The 21,731-nt window shown below is 49.1% G+C and overlaps 1 protein-coding gene across 1 annotated transcript in view; it reads right to left on the bottom strand.

The window, feature by feature from the left end:
- Positions 1-18,035, bottom strand: part of Emp2 (epithelial membrane protein 2) — a 41,320-nt gene extending 23,285 nt beyond the window's left edge. The window contains exon 1 of the mRNA XM_003477751.5: positions 17,850-18,035. The gene's annotated coding sequence lies outside the window, so the exon portion shown is untranslated. The remainder of the gene's footprint in view (positions 1-17,849) is intronic.
- Positions 18,036-21,731: the final 3,696 nt, after the last annotated feature.

Genomic DNA, 21,731 nt, shown 5'->3' on the forward strand with positions numbered 1-21,731 from the left:
CATTTATCAGCAAGAGGACAGACCTCTCAAAGATGGACAAGAACCATGGCCCAATGTATAGGCAAGGAATCAAAGGACAGGAAGTTGTTCATGTGATTCGGTTCACAGGTAGCAGAACCAGGGTTTAGAGCCCAGCTTCAGAGCCCCAGGATTAGCTCAGCGGCATAAGTGCCTGCCTGGCAAGTGTGAGGAAGTAAGTTCACTCCCCAGTACCAAAAGAGAGAGAGAGAGAGAGAGAGAGAGAGAGAGAGAGAGAGAGAGACAGAGAGAGAGAGAGAGAGAGAGAGAGAGAGACAGAGAGAGAGAGAGAGAGACAGAGAACCCAGCTTCTGGTCACTAGGACATTGTGCAATCCTCCCCTTCCAGTACTGGAGACTGATGATTGATATATTGCGATCTCTTTTTCTGTTTATTAGTTGGTTGGTTTGTTTGAGATAGGATCTCGCTAGGTTACAAGTTGCCCAGGATCCTCGTGCCTTAGCCTCCCGAGTGCTAGGGTTATAGGTGTGCATCAGCTCACAGGTTTACTGCTTATTCTTTTAAAATGCATCAATTATTCACATCATGGATGTTTACTGAGCACCCACTATGCTCCAGGCCCTAGTGACACATGAATGACCACAGGCCATGGTGGACTATTTGCTGGGCAGAATGGAGGGGACAGGTACAGAAAGCCCAGAGCACATATACCAGACCTCACTGCCACCAGACCAGCCATAACCTTCCACTGGGACCCTGAAGCCATGCAGAGGAGCATGGACACCACCCAGAGACAGTAGGACTGCAGAAGGTTCTCAGCAGGGTCACCCTACATCTGCGTGTAAAAGAAAACATTCCGCATCCAGGAGGAGGCGCGGTGAGGAAGCTACAGTGCAGTTCCAGGGGGACACATGAGGGTTTTGATGAAAGCAGAAGGGAGGGAGAGCCCCGAGCTCTTCCAGTTGGAGCATTAGGGGCATGAAGAGGGACTGAGGATGGGGCAGGGGTCCTTAGTGTGTTCCAGGTGGCTGCTGGCTCTGTGATCCTCCCTGGGCTGAACTGGGCTGAGAGGGTACAGGGGAAGGACGTGGAGGGCAGCTCATTTGGCTTAAGAAATGTCTTGTGGCATTGGTGGAAATAGGTCCAGCAGTTGAAAGTATGCACAGGGCTGTCACTTGGGAAAGACAGGCGTGAGGAACAGAAGTCCTGGTGTCATAAGTGTGTGGGTGGCAGGGGAGAAAAATCATCAAAGGAGACAGAGGGCTGGGCACCCCAGGAAGAGAAAATCAGGATCCAAGAGAGAAAACATCAGATGGAAAGTCTGGGGTGGGACATGCGTTCCACTGGTGGACAAGGTCACAACAATTTCAGTAAAGCAAGTGAAAGTGCATGGTGAATTTTCTGTTCACAGTGAGATGCTATTTTGTTGGTGTTCAGGTGGGTGTTACATGCTCCCCATCATGGCAGTGGGCCTTGTAGGGTGGTCTTCCCCTGCCCCCGGAGTGCAGAGCTCAGAGCTGGTACCCAGGAATACGTGAAGGAGGAAAGCGAGAAGGAGGAGAGTTCGAGAAGCTAATAAATAGCAAAGAAGTGGAGCTGGACTTTTCTTTCACAGCTGGATATAAAGGGAGGAAGAAATATTTACCAGGGGCCTGGAGTTTCTGCTCATAGAGAAAATTCCATCCACATGGCTTAACTGGTGAATTCTGCCAAACAGTAAGGAAGAACAACACCAATTCAACAAGACTGGTCCAGGAACTGAAGAGAAGGGCACCCTCCCCCACCTCATCCTGTGAGGCTGACATTATCCCAAACCGGACAAAACTCTGTGAGACAGGAAAAATACAGAACCAAGTGTGACGGCAGTGCACGTCTGCAATCCCAGCACTTAGCTGACCGAAGCTGCAGTGCTGGAGTTCAGGCCGAGCCTAGGTTGCACAATCAGTTCAAGTCCACCCTGTACTACGTAGAGATGCTGTCCGAAAAAACACACACCAAAACAAAATAGAAAGAAAAACAATAGAAGCCTGGCATGGTGGCTCATACGTACAATCCCAGCACTTGGGAGGCTGAAGCTGGAGGATCGTTGTGAGTTCAAGGCCAGCCCGAACTGCATAGCAAGACCCTGTTCTCAAAAAGACAAGAAAAAGAAAACTAGAAACCAATATTCCTCATGTACACAAATGGAAACTTCTTAAAAAAATTTAGTAGAGCAAATTCTCCCATCAAGTGGGTTTACCCACTAAACCCTGGCTGGCTTTGTGATTTGTTTTATCAGTAAAAGGAAGGAAAATGCCAATTCTGCACCAATTCTAACTGAAGGCCTCAAAAGGTCTCTTGCTCTTCCCACTCCGTCACTGCTGGGTGGTCATGCAACCGGGCCTGCTGGAGAGTAAAGACCACGTGGAACACAGACAGGCTTTTCCAGTGAGGCTAGCCTGCTCCGGCTGACCCGCCAGCCGGCCACAGACATACTACCCTGCCCAACACAGCCAAACTGCCCACCTGAGGGCATGAACTAAATTTGTAGTTGCTACTCAAGCTGGCACATGTGGGATTGCTTGTCACACAGCAGGAGCTAACTGGTGCTATGGAAAAACACAGCTCAACTAAGATTCAGAGTTCCTGGGGCACAGAAACCATGGCTTGTTCAGGTCAGTGTTACTCAGAAAATACTTGTTGAAGGCTCGCCGGTTTGTGCAGCTTCTACAAAACAGCTAATAGTTGCTGTTCTGCAAAGGATTCTGGCTGGCCTTGTCAGTTGCAGAGTTCACTGCTGCCTGCCCTGTCATCCTGAAAGCCGACTGCACAGACAAGAGAGGGCTGGTGGTGCACCCAGAGGCACATAGCATATCAATGTAGCGGTGAGGGTGATCTAGGCTAGGCTGCTGGGGTGAGGCAGGTATCAAACCCAAGTTAGGAACCTCTTTCCTTTGCAGAGGACCTAGTATTGTTTATTTTCAAGGAATCCTGGGCGACTCAGTTTAACAGTCATTTCCTCTTTCATAAGTGATGAAAGTTGTTATTTTTGGAGATAGGTACTGCAGGTAATTTAGTTAGGTCTCCAGGAAGCCAGGGCTCCACCTGGCTAACCTGTAAGTTAGTACAGGATGGAGACAAGGGGCAGCTAGGAGGCGGAAGCATCTGAGCAAAATGAAACTGGAATCTGAGAGACTGAACCACATCCAGCAGCTGAACACCAATCCACGCCTCGGTTTCTCATTTGAAAAGTGGACCCAACCTGGGCTTGCCTACCTCCTAGGATTACAGAAGATAATTAGGAGAAAGTGCTGGGAACCGTGCTTGGCATACTAGGTGTTCTGGACACATGAGCATCATCACCACCGTCATGGTCAAGGAGGTAACCTCGGAAGTGACCCCTCTACCCAGCCTATCTCCTTCCCAGTGTCCTGTCCTCCTGTCCACTGCCACTGCTGTCAGACAGGAGCCACCAAGTGGGCTGTCTCCTGGCGGAGGTAGTGGGGAAGGCACGTAGCCAGCAGGTGGCTCAAGGATGAGGACACTTAGGGGGCATTTGAGGCACTGTCCCAACCCTGTGTATGTGACACTGTCCCAAGTCTACTGTCCCCACACCGCCCTCACGTTCTCAGATATATCCACATATCGCCTGCATTACCAGTCACTCACTTTTTAAACCTACATTTTGCTCAAAGGAAGCATTAGATTACAACTGAAATGGAAAGTCAGCATCGTTTCCATAAATAGGGGGTGCTGGGAAAAACAAACAAACCGAACACAAAGTGATATTAAATTCCATCTAGAAATGCTCGCTGCTGAGAGCTCTGGGGCCAGGGCCAGCTTTCCATCTCTTTCTTTCCTAAAACAGGATGTTACAAGTGTTTGGGAATTTCAAAGGCCCTTATACAAATCTGAGGCTTCCTCTTTGAAGGGTTGAAGGGGAACAGGAAAGGGATGATTTAAACAGGGTTGTATTTTACCTAACCCTAGGTGTCTGGTCCCACTAACGCACCTGTGAGAGTTTATTTTGTGTGTCAGGTTGGCTGGGGCATGGTGTTTCTGGGAGGGTTTGGGGACAGAATAAACATTTTTATCAGCAGACTCTGAATTGAGCAGATTTCTCTCCCAAATGTGATGGGCCTCATCCAGTCAGCTGAAGGCCCAACCTGAACAAAATGTTGACCTCCTTCAAGTAACAGGACATTTTATCAGCAAAATGGCCTTCAGACTGGCACTGTAGAATTGGTTCTTCCCTGGGTCTCTAGCCTGTTGGCTCATGCTACAGATTCTACACAAGTAAAGCTCCATTAATCACATAAAACAATTCCATAAATCTCTCTCTGTCTACAGAAACATGCCCGCATACACACACGTGCACACACATCGTAGTCTCCTCCCCATAAATGATTTTACCTTTAGCAATTTCAATTACCCACAGTCAACCACAGTCAAAAAGTATTACGGAGAAAACTCCAGAATGAACCATTCATGAGTTTTACGTTGTGTAATGTTCTGAGTACATGGTGAAATCGCAAGCCACCCCTGGCCGACCCTTGGTCAAATGCACGCATAGTTTACATGCTACTCATTTGTTAGTCATTCAGTAGCCCTCTTGGTTAGCAGATGGCCCATGGCAGGGTTGCAGAACTTCTATGCAGGGTCCGGCACTATCTATGATTTCAGATAGTCACTGGCTGAAAGGAAACCTTGGAACACATGCCCCTGGATAAGGGGAGCAGAACCCAGAGCAATGCGGCCTCTCCCCCTCAGGGTGTCCAGCCCATCCTGATTCCCCGGCCTGAGAGCTGAGGACCAGTGGGGCTAACTGGAAGCCATCTGCATCACCAAACACTAGTGACTAGGCCATCACTGAGCCAGCTCAGTGGGGAGCATTTCTGAGCTGGGAGCTGGGCCCAGTCACATGTCCCCACCAGCCCCCAAACACTCAGCCCCTCCCACTGGAGCACCTTGGACACTGTTGCAACTGCAGCAATGGTATTGTCCACAGCGGGACTGGGAAAGTGACCCCACACAAAGCGAATCACAAACTCACTCTGTCTCTGCTGAAAGGTTCCATTAGAGCCACCCTGCCCTGGCCAACGCCTGGATTTTTACTGCACCCATTTCTATTTGTGCAGCAGGACTGCAGGCCTGGGGAGCTCACTGCTCCTGACACTGATTCCAACTACGGGGCCCTGAACTTTAAAACCAGGTTCCCCAACTTCAGTCACTTCCGTTCTACTTTCCCATGTAGCTCCTCGAAAAGCTACTGCGTATTTGTCCTTAATCCACTTTCTAACATGAAGACGCATATTTTAAAAAGAAACAACATTGGATTCCCTGGAAATGGAAAATCAGCATCACTTGTTATAAATAGTAATTGGGAAAATAAATAATGTCCCTACTCCACCTCCCCACCCAAAAAAGTTCACAAATTCCAGTTTGATGCTGTTGCCTGCCACAGGAGTGATGCTGGAGACCTGTTTCATCTGTGTTAAGTAAAGAAGAGAAACTCCCGGGGCACAGGGCACACCTGTATAATTGCAGCAGTTTGGGAGGCTGAGGCAGGAGGATTACTAGTTAAAGCCTAGCGTGGGCAATCTAGTGATTCAGCAAGACCTTGTTTCAAAATTAAAAGCAAAAAAGGGCCGAGATGTAGCCCAGTGTGAAGAACCTGGGTTCAATTCCCAGTTACACCAAAAAAGAAAAGAGGAGGAAGAAGAGGAGGACTGCAGAGTCAGAGAGGCATTCACCATGTCAGCCTCAGCCAAGACTTTCCAGTTGATGGAACCAGAAGAGGTGAAGGCAGTGAAAGGGAATCCCTTTCTCACCAAGGGATTTAATGTCCCTGGAGGACAGAGCCATCCACACTGGCTCCAGCATTATGATTCCCACCCCCTAGAAAACAGCCCTATCCCGGCCTCTCTCTTCCACAGATTCCAATTCTGTCTTCGGGAAGTCCCTGCCCAGGGGTTCCCAGAACATGTGCCCTGTGTTCCCTCCCCCTCCCTCCGCCATTCACCCCGGCCCAGCCTGATCCAGAACTTTTGAGTGGAGCTCAGCTGGGACCTAAGAGGCTTGGCCCCAGCGACCTGTTCCAGACCTATAGCAATGTCCCAGGGAAGCTTCCTAAGACAGAAAACCAGGACAGGGCTGGGCATGAAATTAAACTCCAGGGACACAGAGGAATCAGAACCCCAGGCACTGCTTGGGGGAATGTGTAATGGGTGTTAGACAAAATACAGTGCTTTTTAAATTAAAAAAAATTACAGTGAAAGACATCTTGCTATGAATCCCTTCAAAATACTCTGCCTCTCTTTGAACACACTTATCTCACAGTTCCTGCCACTTTCTAAAGCAGTTCTGGAAGTCCTCTCTCCTGAGCATCTTTACGAGGTGCGTTAAAAATAAAATGATGGATGTTGTTGCCCACTGCCATCCAATGGAAAGGCAGACTTATAAAAACATTAGTGTGTCCTCATCCAACTGATACACTGCATCTGGTACCTGGATCTCTGGCTCTTCTTCAGAGTCCAAAAAATGACCATGAAAGGCCCACATTTTGAATCAGTTCAGGACATCTAGGCAGCAACAATAAACTAAAGGCACTCACAAAAGAGGACTTCCAAAAGCGCTTTAGAAAGTTGTGAAACGATGCTATGCGCCTGTATCGTGAGGGGAGCTCATAAAATGGGTGTGACCACTGTGGGAAACAGTGTGGCAGCTGCCCGAGTAAGCATCGAGCGATGGTCGGATTCAGCAGTTCCTCCCAAGCACATCCCCGAGGGAAGAAAAGCATACACCATGAGAAGAACCTGCACACGAGCATTTACAGCAGCACTATTCACAACGCACATGTCCATCAAGAGAGGAACAGTTAAATGAAATGTATGGATCTATATCATTTAATATCATTCAGTCACAAAAAGAACAAAACCCGCTCCAATATAGATAAAGTTTGAAAATATGATGTTTAGTGAAAGAAACCAGACACTGAAGGCTATGTATTATGTGATTTCATTTACAGAAATGTCCAGAATTAGGCAAATTCATGAAGTCAGAAAGTGAATCAGTAGTGGATTGGAGCTGATGAGGCTGGGTAAATAGATGCGATCTAAAGGGAGAAGGTTTCTTTTAAGTGATGAACATGTTCTAAAATTGACTGGGTGTGTGAATGTACTCAAACACAATGACTCAAGCACCTTAAATGGCTTATTAAAAAAATATTTTAAAAACAAGGAATCCCTGAGCTCACTGGAGGCTGATGTTTCAAAACTGGGATGAACACCACAAAGGCATAATGACCTGTGTGCTCTCCTGCCCCTGGTGAGTGGCAAGGGGACCCATGAATCAGGAGTAGGCATCTCAAGAGGAAGGGTCTGACCTGAACCCGAACCCCCCTCCACTCTGCCCACTCCAAGGCCATGCCACACCTAAAACTGATCTCCTACCCCCAGAGCCCAGGACGCTGCCAGCTTCCCACTTCCCAGGATGCCCCTGGAGATGGAACTGTGTGTCCCCATTTGCCACCCTGCCCCTTAATATGCTCTGCAAGTAATACGAAAGTGTGCAGGTTCTGTAGATGGCTGCTATTGAAGAACGTTAATACATGGACCAACCAGGCCTACCTTCCACGGAGAGCTCAGATGAACTGTCAGGATGTTCAGGGTCCTAAACCAGTGTCCCTTTCTTCTCCTTAACAAGCAAGCTTGGCTGCTTTCCTCAGGTGGACCAGGCCTGTGTTCAGAATGTTCTCTGATTCTTGTAGGGGCCAGCTCCATGTACTCTATTTGGCCTCAACTCCAAAGTCACCTCCTCAGAGAAGCTTTCCTGAATTCTCCAACCTAAACGAGCTGCCTGCCCTCATCTCTTCCATTTTATTTTCTTCACATCACTAAATAGCGTGTCATTTTCTTATTTATCTCAATTTAGTCTGTCTTGCTGTCTTGTCTCTACACTCTGAGGGTGAGGATTTTTATTTGATTGGTTATTGCTGTGTCCCCTTGCCTTGCACAAGGGCCTGGTACACAGGAATTGTCTATGAACCAAAGCAACCAAAGCATGGTGATGTGTCAGGTGTGCCCTTTTCCCCCTGCCTGGCCTCCCCAGGAAAAGCCTCACCCCTCCAGAGGCTTCAGGAGGTGCGTAGAGCGCAGGGAGACCCTCCTACGATAAGGGGATCTCACAGAGGAGGCACAGTGTCCTCCTCCCCCTCGGCACCCTGGTCCTCCAGTTCTAGAGATGAGTGGGCTTTTATACGCAGAAAGAGGAATAATCTGAGTCCACAATCTTCTGCTTTAAAGCTGAAGGGACCAATGAGGAAGGTAGGCAGGGACTCAGGCCAGGATCCAGTGGATCAGTTTCAAAGGCAAGTGGGCAGCAGACTGGGATCTTGGCTCTGTAGGAGCTGAGTCCCCCAGAGGACAAAGCACAGTGGGGGGCCTGGGGTTCCCCAAAGAAGGAGCACGGGACTTAAACCAACTTTGTGTAGCAAATTAAGGACCTTTTTGATTTTGGCCCTGCCTGGTTTGTATGCAGGCTCCTGCTGAATGGAGCATGAAGGACCCCAAAAGGATAAAGGAAACTGAGGAAATCAAGGCACTGGAGACACCATCCCAACTGGAATCTCTGAGGTCACTTCAATCCATGCTTTCTAGATGAGAAAACTGCGGGGCAGCAAATGTCAGTAGCTTGCCCAGGGCCACACGACCCATAAGTGACACACTTGGGATTGGAGTAGTCCTGCCCTTTACTACCACCTTTCCTACAGAGGCAAAGGAGGAAAGTCACCGCAAACACAGTGATGTCATGGGCCCAATGAGCGGATAGCCAGACAAGGGCTGGAGAGGAACCGGGACCCAAGAATGCGCCATTAGGGCCTCACCCCAGATGACTTAAATAAATCACAACCTGGGAGGAGCAATCTCAAATACAGCTGACCCTTGGAATCCACTGGGGATGGCTTCCAGGACTCCCAAAGATACCAAAATCTGAGGACACTCAAGGACTTTCTCTAAAATAGTACAGGACAGTCATCTTCCTGTATACTTTCCATCCTCTCTGGATGAGTTACAATCCCTAATGCAACATAACTGTTATGAAAATAGTGGTTATGCTGTCTTGCTTAGGGAGTAGTAACAAGAAGTGTGTAGATGTTCAGTGCAGGTGCAATTTTTGACCCGAGGCTGACTGGATCCCCACATGCAGAATCTGTGGATATGGGGTGGATGGCATATACAGTATTCAAATATGCCAGGTGATTGCAGTAAACTGCCAAGTCAGCCTCCCCCGGATCAGCCCTTCCACTGGCCCTTAAATGACATACTGTAAGCAACTGCTCCCTTAAATTCATGAATTACAGCTTATATAGTTATGTATTTACATATACTATGCACAAAATGAAATACAAGTTGCCAGGCTGCACCTCTCTTTAGACTAGAGTGAGAGATGCAGCGTTATTCTCAAGCTGCATCCTCATGCACAAGAAAAACAATACATTCCAGGAGAGGGAACTGGCGAAGGCGAAACATTCCTTTAACTCTTCCTCCTTGTCTTTTGTTTCATCCAACCAGCTTATCCCATCACAGGGAAACCCAGGACAAATCACATCTGCCAACCGGACCTGCTGCCTTCTGGGTAGGGAAGGGGTTGGACTCAAGCAGCAAAGCCACAGATCAGTCCCTGTGTGGTGCCAGCTGAGGTTGGGTGACCCAGGGCAGGGCATGGAATGGGCATCCTGTGCTGGGACTTCTGAGGGAGCTCTTCAGTGCAAAGTAGAAGGAAGTGAGAGTGGCAGGGTGAGGCGAGAAGACGCCAGGGAGGTGTGCACTTACAGAGGGGGCCTCAGCCTGAGCCGATGGTGCGTTCCTGACAGCCTCCTTTACCCCACTCTGAGGCCCAGCATCTGGGCTCATTCTCCAGTGTCCTCAGCTACATACACAGTGTCCTCAATGGACACTGTCACAATTTCTGGAGAGTGGGGAAGCTACAGCTGGGGAAACAAGTGCACATCCAGCAACAGAGGCCTGGCCGGGGCACACCACTGTCCACTGAGTACTGTTAAAGAGTTTCTTTTCCCTCTACCTATTCCTGTACCACCCACTGCCTGCGCTCGTCTTTAAAACACATTAAGCCTCCATTGATTCATTTGTAAATGTATACTATACTGCAGATGGAAAAGTCAGCACCACATGCCAAGTATTAGTCTTTTAAGTAATATGCTTTAAAATGTGTATGTAACAACAGTCTTTAACATTGCCTGTATGCAACAGCAATCATCTCCAAACACCTCCAGGTGTATGGGCCCTGTTCTGGTGTGCCAAAGACGAAGCCTCTTTCTGGCTCTGACCTAAGTGACTGTGCCCACTCCAGCCCCCTCGCCTTGATGTAAAGATTCAGACCATGCCGCCTGAGGCCTGACACAATGCCAGCAGAGCCAACTGCAGGGGGGGGAGGCAGCAAGGGCGCCCACAGGCTCCAGCAAGGCACCCAAGACATGGAGCCTCCCTTCCGCAACTCTGCCACCCTGCTGCAACTCTGGCTGGGGTGCTCTGACACCTGTGGGGGTGCACCCGGGAATTCAGCAGGTAGACATCTGGCTCCTGCACGTGCCAGCCCTTGCCACACTTAAACAAATGCCAGGAGAATTAATGGCCAAGGACTGATCTGACCTGATGAGGGTTAGAAGCTTCCCTGGAGAAATGGTGTGAACCTGAAAGGTTAACGAGAATGCAGTGCACAGACAGAGGCAGGGAGTGTAGAAGGAAAGGGGAAAAGGGAAGAGCAGGGAGATGTGGTGAGAGAGGATCAAGCTGCAACTAAGTCGGGCCAGGGAACTTGAGCAAGAAGCAGAGGAGAGAGTGACAAGATGAGCCAGGAGAACGAGCTACACCAGCTACACCAGCGCCCCAACAGCACTGGGGGAACCTGCCAAACTACTTGAGCACTGGCCCCAGCCTCCTGGGAGGCCACTGTCATTCTTTCCAGGTGGGGACATAGAGTCACTTTTTATCAGGACTCCCATGTGAGTCTGATGGGCCACTAGCCAAAGACACACCACGCAAGGTCTGAAGTTTTTGTTGTTTTAGGAGCAAAACTACTGAAGTCTTTAAGTGAGTTGGACGAAAAGAGACCAGGTCATCTTTGCTTCTCTGCAGGATCCTTCAGGTGCCTACAAAAAGTGGCGTGCAGGGTCAGAGGCAACAGGAAGACCATGAAACAGTCAGTTTGTCAGGGCAAAAGATGGCAGTGTCTGGGGCCAAGATAGTGCGTGAAGACAAGGGATGGAATCCAGAAATACCGAAGGTTTGCATGAAAGAGGCAGAGAGTTGCCTCTGGCTTCTAGCATAAGCCACCAATGGATGTTGATGGCATTTATATAAGGACTACACTGAGGACAGGAGGACTTGCTCAGATCCTCTTCTCCCCACGGCCTCCCCCAGGTTCACAGACTCCCAGCCACCAGCGTAGATTTCAGCACTTTCCACATCAGTAGAACAATGCAATGTGGTTTCCTTGCTGTCTTTGGCTCAAAAAGAGATCATATCATCTGATTATCTAAATGTGTTTATAATAGTGAGAAGGAGCAGGAGAAAGAGGGGTTCATATTATGCCCTTAAGGACCTTCAAGAACCGAGACCACGGACTTTGGAAGAAGCACATCCAGGATGCCCACCAGAACTTATCTAGCAACGGAACATTTTAGACCCAAAAGACCAGGATTATTTCCAGAAGAGAAGGCAGGTGTTAAGTTTTTACAGGTGTAAGAGGGAGTGTAGCCAAATGAGCTCAGAAGCCTCAGATTCAAACCCACCCTGGCCACTTGCAAATGGTGGGATTTTAATCACATCTCCAGAACAGGGAGAAGAACCTCTCTACCTCATAGGGTTGGTCCTCTCATGAAATGAGGTCAACAAGGTAATGCAAGTGGCCTGGGAAATTGCTCTGCACTCTATAAATGCTCTAATGGCAGCAGTGGCATGATTATTACTTCAGATGGCACTGGTAAATCACAGCTATTTCCTTCTACCCTAAAACATCAACCTGAAACACAGTGTGAGGCCCAGATCTTTACCTGCCTCCAGATTCTCTTCAAAGCTCAGGGGGTCAGCCCGACACACTTTTCCCTGGATTTCAGGACTGCCCCAGTTCCTGTCCCAAGGAACTCACAATTGCCCCCTCTTCTCCAAACCATGATCAATATCTGTATATAGCACTCACAGTGGACACCCACTATGCCCACTAGGTGTCCACAATGTACTGTTCCAAGGAGGACACAGAGTCATCCCACGGGGCTGAAGGACACTTCCCCAGTTCAGTGGCCATAACCGGATTTCCACAATGGTTCTTTTAACAGTCTGTGTCTACAGGGACTTTGCCACACAATCCATCTACCGCTCCACCGCCAAGTTCACCATCTAAAGCTCTCCACAGTCACACCTAACCCCGCACCGCAACCACCATTGCTCCTGGAAAGCTGCAAGACTCCCTCATTATCGGGACACAGAGGTGACTTGCAGTGCATTCTCTTTGTTAAGACTAGAGGCCTGGCACTCCAGCAACCTCAACAGCTCCATTCTCTCCTCCTCTCCAGAATGTATCTATTTGGATGCATCCTTCCAGGCACTGCTCCTCAGATAAACAAAATGCATACGAGAAGCACACAGTGAGATTTCTCTTGTTTGTTTTTATACAAATAGCACATTTTTCACATATAGTTTTCAAAACTGTGTTTTCTTAATTCAGTAATGCCATAAAGTTATTCCAATACTGGCACATATAGATATACTTTCTTCACCTTCACCTTCTCCTCCTCCTCTTCCTTCTTCTTTTTTGCAGTACTGGGGACTGAACCCAAGGCCTGCACACTGAGCTACATCCCCTGCCCTCTTTATTTTTTATGTTGAGACAGGGTTTTGATAAATCTCTAAGCTGCCCGACTGGACTCAAATTTTCAGGCCTTCTGCTCAACCTCCCCAGAGTGCTGGGATTACAGGTATGCACCTCCACATCCAGCTATACTTTGTAAACTATTCTGCAAAATGACTATGGTGGGGCTGGGGATTTAGCTCAGCGGCATAAGTACCTGCCTTGCTAGCAGGCGGTCGTGAGTTCCATCCCTGGTACCAATAAAAATGAAAAAGACTATGGTTCCTCCCCAGAACCATGCTGTTAGGAGAATACTAAGGACTCTCCCAAGCACAGCTCCAGGCCTGCAGGGCTTCAGGAAACCCTTGCAAGCCACCACACTGCAGGCCTCCCTGAAATCACATCTCTTGGATCTGTCCTCCTCATCAGAACCTTTTGAAGACAGGGAAATCCCCCTTTAAATTGTAGCAGCTCACTACACAAAGTTGCTTTATAACAGCCATCAAGATGAAAGTGGGCAGGCAGCCTCTCCTCCAGCTTTGCTTTGGTTCAAGTAAACCACAAGCATCTCAAGCCACTTCCACAGACATCAATATATCATCTCTTCTGATCCTCAGACCAACCACTAAAGGCCACAGGGTGGAGGGATGACCATCATAAAAGATGAAGGGACTCCTGTGGAAGTTAAGTGGCAGGTTTCAGTCTGGGGCCTCTGTACAGAAAGAGAAGTGGATGAGGAGCTCCCAGATGTTCCCAGATTAATCTTGTCATTAAAAATATGAAATATGTCCCTCCTAGTCCCCATCAGACAGCCCTCTCCTAAAGATATTCACACTGGTACTAAGATTTTGCCAAGCACAAGCCCCATCTGTGCTTATTAACTAAGCTCTTTAATTTTTTAAAAAATGTTTTAAAGTTTACAACATCAACTTTCATTTCACCCAAAGCAACAGTATCTGTGAAACTGTGGCTCTGTGTGCTATTGACATATTTTTTCAAACACCAACCAAGAAAATACATATAATTAATTTCTTTTGTTTTTATGTTCAGCTGCAGATGTTTTAGAATTATCTTGGGTACCACCCACGATAACACTTATTTGGGAAACACTAGAATAAGATTAATGAGATAAACTGGAGTCATATTTACTCACTGCAAAATTGTTTTATTAATTTCCTTTTCAGGAAAGATAGTTCACTAGAGAACTTTGTGATTAGCATACCAGCAAAAAAGCCTTAATTAAGGACTTGCTATCACAAAACCTTACTTGATTTTAGGCTGTGAGCAGTCTGATGTGAGGGACTAAGTGTGTCCATCTGTACATTCTGAAGGGCGACAACTATTCTGTATCCTAGATTTCGAAGGACATATTAATGTTAAATAGCACCCCAGGGACCTCTCTGGACCCAAGGTCCTAGGGGAAGCTGATGTCTCTCAGCCTGCCCAGGGGGGTCAGGGTCTGAATCGGCCTCCTCTTGTTCCTCGGTCCCTCACACATGACCAGAAGCTCAGCTTCCTAAGGAAAGTAAGGGTCCAGAAATTCAATTTTTCTGTCCAACAACTACTCAGTAACAGAGATACCAACAGCATCTCTGAAGGGAAGGAAGGAGGGATTCATCATCCAGTTCCCTTTTTCTTTACATCCTGCCCTAAGACGAACCAACTTCCCCAGAGTCTGCCAGAACCCAACAGCTGTGCCCCTGGAGTCACTTGCTGCTCCGTGGGAAGTGAATTACCGTTTGAGCACAGCTCTCTCATCAGGATGTAAGCATGGAAATGCAGCATCCTAGAAAGATGACACATGTCCCATGGGTCCCTGACCCAGGGCACATGGCTGGAATCCCTCTAACCATTCCCCAGCCATTGAACTCAACCGGTTAAGTCCCTACATTCAATCTAGGCTTGAACCTGCTGTTGACTTACTTGGCAGCCTCAGATAAATCACTCCACCTTCCTGTCCCTAGCTATTAAACTTTACACCCCTTCCAAAAGTCTGTCCTAGGATTGACTGGCTGGAGGAGCCCCAGTGACTGTGGAACAGGGCAGTCCCGGTGTTGATGCAGTCGTCACATGGTCAGCCTCCCTCAGGCATCAGGTTACCAGCCTGCACTCTCGCTGGGTGGCAGCCTTGCCTCCTATTTTTAGACTCCCCCTCAGCCTGGCCCTAACAAGAGCCAGACACATCCCGCCGAAATTGTATTCTTTGGGTAACTTGTGGAAGAAGACAAATCACCACTCCTGGGGCAAAGAGGGGAACCTCCTCTTCTCGCCACCCTCACACCTATCCCATTCCTTCCCTGGACAAGCCAAAGCCTGGCAGAGTAAAGCTCCACTTCCTTCTACTCTGCCAGCTGCCCTCTTCCCCCGTTCCAGCTGCCTGCGTTCCTAAGCCGTCACCCACGTGCACTCACTACTACTTTAGGGATCTCTAGGACCCCCTCACCTCCGGTAACCACCACCTTCACTCTGGAGCCTCAATGGCTGCAGATGCCCACCCCCCACTTAGCCATGGAAGCCTGTGCCAGAGGCCCCACGTGGCCACTGAGCTGGACATCAGCCACAGGGAGCAACACATACACAATTCCCTGGTCCGCTAAGAGGTGGCTTTCAAGTCTATCTCGCACCCTGCCAGAAGTCCCAAGCCATCCTGTCTGGTCTGGAAAGTATATAATTTTTGTCCCAGCAGATTTCCCTTTCTGGTCATGTCTGTCTGTCAGAGTTCACTGGGACAAAGAAGTGGCCTTTGCTGAGCTCCATGGACCCAGGAGGGTGCAGGGTGGAGCAAGGCCAAGGGAGCGTCTTTGTGGGCCCGGGCCACAGAACTGCCCCATCCTCCCCATGGCTGGGAAATGGAATCTGTGTGTTCCTACCATAAAGACTCTAGAGGGAGGCTGAGAACAGAATTCTAGGTGCCCTTCCTCGGGTGTGTGTGTGTGTGTGTGTGTGTGTGTGCACGTGCGCATGTGTGTACCAGCCTGAGAGGGGTCTGCCCTCTGGGTGGGGCAGCGACAGCCAAGCTCCACCTCTTCACACCACTGTTCCCGCCTGGCCATGCCCTTCCCTGCCACCTCAGCCACCTCCCCTGGATTGCAGGCAAATTTAAATTCCCCATTACAGGGACAAAAGAGGCTCCAGGCTGTGAGGCCTGTTCTCTGCTCCCCACCTAACTTCCAATTCCCCAAATCAAGATAGAGGCGGGGAGATCCAAAACCGTCAGTGGGAAAGCAGGTTCAGCACCTTTCTGCCCCATCCGTGCAGCTATCAGCCAAGGCCCCCACAGGCATCTGCATCCTTTTCCCTGAAGGGTCCTCCCTACCCCCACCAAGGCCTCTCCAAATCAAAAAAGGGGTTTAGAGGGAGGCAGGTGGAGTTTCCAAGCCTGCCTCTTGCTCTTTAGCTCTTGCACCATGGCCTTGGATAACCAACTTGGCTTCTCTGGCCTAGATTGCCCCATCTGCAACAGGGGAACGTGCAGGGCACACTTCAGGGTGAAGCTCACAGGGAGGAGGGAGAAGGAGCAGGTACGGCCCTTTGCACACCTCTGCCTGCCTCCCTACCGCATGCATTCTCTCTAAGGGACCTGTCCCTTCTCAGACTCTTCTCTTCCAGATCTGGACGCAAAATTCCAGAAGATGGTCAGTGCCTGGTCCTGGGATTTCTCTAACTGATTCAGACTGATGGACAGAGGTAGCTGGACACATCTTTTTTCTTTTCCTTTTCTCCTATCATGCGAAAATATAGTTATGATTTTAACCATTTGTAAGTGTACAATTCAATGGTGTGAAATACACTCACAGTGTTGTGTAACCACCCCTAATACCTGTACCCCATACTTTTTTCACCTTTCACAACAACAACTCTGTACCCTTTAAACAATAATTCTTCCATTCCCACCAATCCCCAGTCCCTGGCAACCACCATTCTGATTTCTGTCTATGGATCTGTCAATTCCAGGTGCCTTATAAAAGTGGAGTTTTTAGCCTGGGATTTAGCTCAGTGGCATAAGCACCTGCCTGGCAAGCTCAAGATCATGAGTTTGATAACCAGTACCAAAAAAAAAAAAAAAAGTGAAGTTGTTTGGGCTGGAGGCTTCTTAAATCTTTCTCCCAGACCCTCACTCAAAGGTAGTGACAATATCAGCACACAAATGCACACAATTTGTGAAAGACAATAAGCCCTAGCTATCAACTTCGTTCCAAAGTAGGTTCATTTCATTCTGGGCTGGAGGGAAGGCTTTGTCCTATGGGTCTCCCTTGGTCCAATTGTCAGTGCTCTAGCAAGACCCTGAAGACAGGACTGAAGTGTACTGTGATACCTGGAATTCAGGAGGGCCTTTCGGCCACACCTCGATCTCTGTCCTCCCATAGGCTGCAATCCTTAGGTGAGGCGCTCCCCATGAAAGCTCCTCAAGCTCACACCAGAGTAGGGGTGGGGAGAAGTGTCACTCTAGCAGCATCCCACACACAGGCGCGCAACGGCTGCGGACCCTAGGAAGTTGCTCCTTACCGCTGGGGGGCGTACTGGAGACGCAGGCCGGGTGGAGTGGGGTGCGCAGCCCGCCACGACCCGCGCACGAACCTGGGCGCAACCGCTCTGCCAGCTCAGGTCTGCGAGAACCTGGCAGCGGGGGCTCTGGGTCCCATACGTGACAGGGAGCTCCCTCCCTGGTACTCCGAGGGCACCCGGCCTGCGGCTGGCGGGGCGAGGGGAGTCGCCCTGACTCCTCCCCAAACTTTTCCCGCCAGCCTGAGCGCAAAAGGCGAAGGAAGCTGACCGGGGGCGGCGAAGTGGAATCCCGGACGCGCGGGCGTGGCGTCCACAGGAGAGCCGGGCTGCGCCCCAGAGGCTGGGAGCAGAAACTGGGGTCTGCAGCATAGACGGCGCCTCGGCCCTTCCCTGCCCCCCACAATCCCAAGGTCTCCCTGGGTCCCCAAAGAGCACAGTGGCGTCCCTAGCGCACGCTGCCGGTGCTCCGACGCCACTCCGCGCCCTGCGTGCATCCCCCGGGCATGCCCCCAACTCACCGGGCGCTGTCGGCGGCGCGGGCGGCCGGACAGACAGATTCACGGGCTGGGCGCGAGGCGAGGCCGCCGGGCTGTTTTGAAGCTCTGGGCCGGGACTGCGCGCCCTCCCTCCTCCCTGGCGGCGGCGCAGAGCCTCCTCCCCACGGCCCCCTCCTTCGCGAGCCCGCCTCCCGGGCCGTGATGTCAGGAGCCCGAGCCGGGGGAGGGACCACGGGAGGCGGTGGGGGACCCTGCAGGGAAAGGCCAAGCGCCGGGAGCGCCCCCAGCGCCCGCCCGTCTCCCCGCCCAGGCCAAATTTGGGGAGGAGTCGGGGCGCTGCTGAGGCCGGGGCGAGAGGGAGAAAGAGGCCAGGAGCTGGGGCGTGCTGGCTGCGCTCACCTCCGTCTGCCACCCTCTTGCCCGCCTCTAGTCCTCTCACTTCTTCTCTTTCCTTCTGATGGAGGGTTTTGGAGTTCGGCTTCTTTCGTAAGCACGCCTGTTAATTTGGAGAGGTTGTTTAATCTCTCCTGCCTCAGTTTTCTCTTCTGGAAAAGGAAGACCTAATAGGACCTCTTTCCTCTAAAAAAGTGACATCGCACTGAGGGCTTGGCAGGTACGGCCTCAGTGCTCCATCAGGGTTTATCACTGTTATTTTTATCATCTCGGCGTCTTGGTGTAGGGTGGCAGGGCCGCTGAGCCAGGCCTAAGGTACCTGTGTTCTTTCATTCACACACATACTTCCTCCCCTTCGCGCCACCGCCGCGGCCACCACCACCACCACCCGCGCGCGCCCTGGTAGTACGCACAGAGACCCTCGCATCACTCGCGGTGTTCTTTGGACTCAACCGTCCTGGAATTTATTGCCTCTGAAAAAAAAAAAAAAAAAAAACAAACGAGGAGTAGCCACTTTTGTGTCCAGTCCCGGTTTTCCAGTCTGAGCTGATCTACCTCGGAGGCTCTTGAGAGGATGGAAGAGGAGGCTAGAGGCGTCTGAACTCCATGGCTGTCGAGGGCTATATTTTAAAAATTGAAAAAGTTTCAAAACAAGGTTAAAACATATTACAGCACATTTTAAAACTTTTAACAGTTTAATGTTATTTGCACAAACTCCAAAGTCCAAGGGAATTGACTTCTATCTTCTGTCGCTGACAAGAGAATAATTAAAACTCCTTTTAAGAAATTTCTTAAGAAACTTAAGAAATAAGGACTCTCGGAGGCTGAGGCAGGAGTCACAAGTTTGAGGCCAGCCTGGAAAAGTTAACAGGTTAGGGAAACTGTATCTGAAAATAAGAAAATATTTTTAAAAGGGCTGGGATGTAGCCCAAAGTGTGGGGAGGAATTGATTTGTGTAAGAGTATGGTGTGCTTAGGACATCGTGTTTAAATTTTCCGAGGCCTCACTAAGTCTGAATTAGAGATCATCACAGGGTCTTAAGACCCCTCCAAAGTGTCATCGCACTGCACCCAGAGTCCTGAACTTCCCCAGTTGGTCTAGAGTCTAACTTGCCAGGTCGCTTTTAATTGTGAGGCTAATGAAGACTGATTGTGTAAGTAAGAGATTCTTTTGAGGGTAGAGAAGGAAGCAAAGATACTAATTTGAACTGAGTCTGCTTGGACCCTGGTACCTGCCTATCCTAGGGCCACTGGAAGACAAAGAGTCCCCTTAAGGTCTCCATCTCTTTTGAAGAGAAAGAGAAGGTGGGAGATAGAACAAATGAGTTCCTGCCATTTACTGAACACTTGCTGTGTGTCAATTATTTTGTCAACATTACTTGCAATGTAACAACAGCCTGCAAACCTCTCACTTGATCCAGGAAGACACTAGGGCTCAGAGAAGCTACGGAAGTAACCTGCCATCTGGGTATGGTGGTTAACACCTGTAATCCCGGCACTCTGGGAGGCTGAGGCAGGAGGATTGCAGGTTCTAGCCCAACCTGGGCAACTTAATGACTGGGTGAGACCCTCTCAAAAAACAAACAAATAAAACAGTGCTGGAGGTATAGTGCAGAGACCCTGGATTTTATCCCTAGTACTACTCATTAAAAGCATAAGTAGATTGGAAGCCAGACTGCCTGCATCAAACTCTATTCTCCTCTTTCCACACTATCAGTGGTTACCAGATGCTAATATGCATGCTCAGTCTCTTTCCGCTGTATCTACCTACCACCCAAAATAGTGTTTGTTTAATATTCTTGAAATTAACTGTTTACTTAATGTATTTATTTAAAAGGAAGATTTATATCACCAAAGTAAACAGGAAACCTGTACTATCCCCCAAATATAGAAGACAAACTTAACCTGAAAGAGTTTAAGGTCCACTACAAGGGAGATCAATATAGTGTTATAGCTGGCTAGCATGGAGGAGTCTTTCTCTGATTATCGCACAATCACTGGAAAAAACAGACCCAAGGGCTAACTCAGAGATTGAGCCCAGTGATGCCCCCTCCCTGCTTTGCTTCCTGAGCCTCCTGCTGGTGGGTGTGTCCTATACTGGGAAAAACCAGTCCAGATCCTAAATCCCCTTTCAGGACTCAGAAAAAGGAAGGATCCATTGTTCCTCTCCTGCTTCCAAATCCTCTCTGGAGCCTCACCTCCCTGTCCCATTCACCTGCAAGTACACTGTTCCTAGTTTTCTCTCTTTAAATGTCTCTCCTGTGCCACTGGAAGCAGAAGCCTGCCGTACACCTGCTTACATCCCTGCTTCTGGTGTCAGTACTAGTACTAGTCTTGAAATCTCAACATGTTGGGGGAGGCGGTGTTAAAGTGTGTGCCGTGGAGTTCTGGGGCTCAAAATGTTATTCCTTGTAGTAGAAATAGTATACACCCCATTCTAGCTGTAGACTTATGGTTATTCCTCATCTCTTCTTTTTGATCTCTTTCATGTGACTTGCTTCAGTGAGTGAGAAATGAATAGACATGATTCTTGGAAAGACTGGAAGAGTGCTTGGATGGTCAATTATCCTCCTGCAACTCATCATTTCCATAAGTAGAATGCACCTCTGGTAGAGCTACCCTGGTGACCTGCAGAACTCGTGTCTGGAACAAGGAGCTGCTCCAGCGAAGCTGCCCAAAGGTGAATGAGAAGCAGATGTGTATTTTTATGAGTCCCTGAGACTTCAGGATTGTTTATTATGCAACAGTAGCTGGTTGATAAAAGATCATCTTATATGCAGACAGCACAGTCCAAGGTGTGGAAGGCCATGGAAAAGGATGGGGGCGGGAGCTGGCCGAGAGCTGAGCAGAGAAAATAATCAAGGACACAGTGATCTCTGGTGTGTCCTTTTTGGCTTGCACATTTCAGCGTTCTGCCAGTTTCTTGTAACTACTCCTACTAACTTCTTTCCTCAGAAGGAATGACTACAATTGTCCATGCCTGCAGGCAAACCTTAAGATAGCTTACCAGAACTCAGGTTGTAGCAATAGGTCAGAGAGAGAACAATGTGCACTCTTGTCTAGAAGCATAGAGGTTTAAAACAAACTATAAGTCCACAGAACATTATGGGAATGTATGGATGGTGAACTTAATCCAGCTATCATGGTTGGTGGGTTAGTTAGATCTGGACAGGTTTTTAGTAACTGCCATTCAGTGACCATTTCCTTTGAAAACAATTTGGGGAAGCGACTGTTACCATGACCTACAGTGCCCCTGCCTCCTTTGAGAAATCTCTTTCCCCGAGAACATGATTTGCTTCTAATGAATAGACTAACAGTGATGGATGCCACTTGTATGACTAAGTGCCAAAACAGTGTGACATCTGTCTTACTAGTAGACTGTCTCCATCACCATCTCAGTGTGCCCATTAAGGAATCTACATGGTACAGAATCCAGGAATGCTCTAGCCAGGACTTGAGGCCTTCTATCCAGCAGCCCACAAAGACCAGAATGCTGCCAGCTTCAGGTGAG

The sequence above is a fragment of the Cavia porcellus genome, unplaced genomic scaffold, assembly GCF_034190915.1.
Source record: "Cavia porcellus strain 051 isolate PalLab524CR breed Dunkin Hartley unplaced genomic scaffold, mCavPor4.1 scaffold_16, whole genome shotgun sequence".
Classification (NCBI taxonomy): Eukaryota; Metazoa; Chordata; class Mammalia; order Rodentia; family Caviidae; genus Cavia; species Cavia porcellus.